Raw genomic sequence first — 3,624 nt, 5'->3', positions numbered from 1 at the left:
ATATATATATATATATATATATATATATATATATATATTATTTTTTTTACACAAACACATCTGATCGCTAAAGGAGGCTTTTATCGACCGCCCGGAGCCATGTGAGGCATTTGTTTTTTATTATGGATCGACTTATTTTCAAATTCAATCTATGCTGTTCTATGAGTACCAGAATTTATTTAATATAACTCCGATTGCATTCGTCTGAAAGAAGGAAGTCATATACACCTAGGATGCATAAAGAATACGCTATTGTTGGTCCTATTGTCAGCATACGAGATCCCGGATACATGACATTATCATTATTGTGCTAATGTATTTAATTATTACCAAAACTGTATATTCTCTTAATTTCTTAACAATGCAAAATTTGAAAGTCCACTGAAAAAAAGTAGCCTATATAAAATGTATATATATTTTTTAATAATAACAAACGGGAAAAAGAGGAAATATTAAAATATGATTTCTGATTTTATTTGTTTCTAAATAATCTAAAGATAGTATTATTTTTGGTATTATTGGTGGTTTTAGCACTCAGCATATCAGTAATAAATGCAGTAATGTTGAGGAAAAAAGAAAAACTATATTGTCTGTAAACTTTCAGATACTTAAAGAACACTTATTTTAAAGTAATTGTTTTAAGTACCTTGCTTATATAATTTAAAAAAAATTAAGTAAAATTGGCACAAAATAAACTTGATATAAAACATATATGAAAATGTAGCCATGTGCAGTAATATTGAAAACTAAGATTGTGACCCATTGTGATATTTAGTTGATAATTAAAACAGTAAATAAAAATTGACTCTTGAAACCAGTGAAGACTGACACACCTACTATTACAGAGATTCCAACTATGTTTTTAAAATGTAAAGTTGTAAAGATGTATTTGCACAGCAGAAGAATTAATTGGGGAAAAATGTAGATCAAGAACCGTTTTGGAATCGGATCGTGAAGTGCCTGAAGATTCCCACCCCTAATAACAACGTTAAGTCCATACAAAGCGTCTGAAGCGTGTTTGTAACGTTAGTTCATTAATGGCGGCGCCATGTAACGATATAAAGTACAGTAACCTACTCCAGCAGGCCCGAAACAGTCTTTAGAAGTTACTACGTATCAATATAAATCCATCTCACCTCAAGCAGTTTACTTGCATTATTTTATTTCCACTTGGTTTAACATCGTGATGAGGAGAAACTTGTAAAACTTCTAGCCAAGTCAAACTAGTAATACTAACCGTATGTAAAACAACAGTACAACATAATATTTTATGAAATCATACATGTATAATGTTAATAACATGTCCAAACGTATGTTTAAAATTACTTACCAGTTTTCTTGATTCCCGTTTTACCACAGTTCCTCCATGCGGTGTAACAAGATGGCGGGAAGCTGAACGTCGACACGCACGACCACGGATGACGTTAGAAGTCACGTGACAATTGGAAGCAATATTTTGAATTTAACTTGAAGAAATGTATTTACTGTAGACTAACAAGTCTTACTTTTAATTTGAATAAACCAAACTGTTTTACATAATACTGATGGCTAGACAGAAAGTTATAACAATTTCTTTAGAGTAACGACATGCCTTGTGCACTTTTTTCAGTGTAACATTATATGCTATTTAATTTTGAGGTGTTTTCAAATAAATCACAAACTGATAACACCGAATTACATAAAAAAAAAAGTTTCATATAATACCCTAAGATAAATATTTAGATTTCACTGGTCTGTAAAGTTGTTATGTTTTGCCTGGAGACTCGCGATTGGCTGCTGCTGGATTCAGGGGCGTAGCCACGGGTGTGCCAGGGTGTGCCGGTGCCACCCACAGTGGCAGCTGGCACACCCAAAATTAGATGCAGAATATTTCAATAATCGTAATAAACATGGGCGGCGATAAAGAGGGGCTAGAAACTGCTTCAGCACCCCGAAGAAAGACCAAAGCACACACACATTAAAAAGTGAAATAAAACAAAAACATTTGATTCATTACGCATGCATAACTCGTGCATTGCAATACAACGCAGGCGCACTTTCGAAATGTCACTGCATTTTATTTAAAAAACGAAAAGGGCCACGTATGCCTGCCCCAGACTAAATATTGTTCTAGTCAACTACTCACACGTTTATATAAAATATATTAATATAATAACATAAGATTAATATAGTAACCTATACTCATCCTTTAATATAAAGCCCATTCTGCGTTCCATCGCGCGCATAAAGCTTGCATTGGCAAAAGTAATGATGAATGTGTTGGGGGGAAAGAAAACATTTTAATTATTTATTAATAAACTAGTTCTTTCTTCTCAGTCAGTGTCGGCTGAAAAAGATGAAAAGTTGAACTCTAAAAAGATGAAGTTACCGAATGCCGACGCTGCACTCGCCATCTCCACGAACGTGTCTTTAGGAGTAGAGCCCTGCATTTGAGCCCGAGCCCGTCGGGGCCCGACTTTTTTTTGCCCCTAGGGCCGGGCTTCGGGCCAATTTTCACGTCATAACTTGCACGCATATCGGGCTTCGGGCCTGCTTTAGAAAAAAACTAAAAAAAAAAAAAAAAGTTTAATGAGATTTAATGCGTGCGTCCCCGGAAGCGCCAGTGATGCCTAACTCGCGCATAGCAGAGTATGAGCGGAGCGCGGAGTGGAGCGGTGTGATTTTGAATGGAGGAAGGAGCGGATTTTTTTTAAAAGTCGGAGCGTCATGGTTTTCACTCTCTTCAAGAGCGCTCCACCACCGCTCCACCATGAGTACAATTCATGCCAATGGTCCATAATATAACTGCACATTAAGCAGGAAATCATATGTTAAACATGTTTAGCTAGAGATGGATCACTCAAATCAGAAATAATGTGATCTGTAGGTAAAATAACTGACGAAAACGTATTATTTTCATTACAAACTTTGCACTGGATAAAGCAGCAATACTCTTTTAATGCTGACAATTATTAGCTGTGGTCGGAACAAATATTGCACACTATGTTTGAAAATTTTTTATTTTATCATATTTTATGAACAGGACTGTTACATTTCAAACATACTTAATTTTATTTTTTTTTTTTGACGCGGAGCAGTGTTTCTGATATCAGTGAGCGAGGAGTGGAGCTGGAGCAGAACGATTATTAAATGCAAGGAGCGCGCAGGGGAAATTGTTGCCGCTCCACTCCGCTTACATACTTTGCGCAGCACAGAGATTTTCAACCACGTGGTAAAGTTGTGTTTTTGAAGTTTTCTATATTATTATTTATTCTTTATATATTTGTTCATTATTCGTTTACTTTACCACTGCGACTTTGTATGTTCCGGTTTTGCGCAGCAGAGCTGCCTGCCCTGTTCGAAATGCCTTTGTTCTGAGATGGTGATAATAAACTTTAAATCTAACATTGTGATATATTGATGTTTGTTTTATATCTGTGGACTGCATTGTAGACTAGTCAAGTGTTGATTTGATATATAGGTTAAATTGAGTAAACTCACTGTGGACCACATACCGATTGGATATCGATGTCACTTAACAAACAAACAAACAAACAAAAAACTCCAAACATTTCTCTAAATTGTTCTGATAAAAAAAACGAAACGAAAAAACATAAACTTTCTATTAAATACGAATCTGGTCTA

The sequence above is a fragment of the Garra rufa genome, chromosome 11 (assembly GCF_049309525.1).
Source record: "Garra rufa chromosome 11, GarRuf1.0, whole genome shotgun sequence".
Lineage (NCBI taxonomy): Eukaryota > Metazoa > Chordata > Actinopteri > Cypriniformes > Cyprinidae > Garra > Garra rufa.
The sequence above is the reverse complement of the archived record's forward strand: the minus strand, read 5'-3'. Positions refer to the sequence as shown.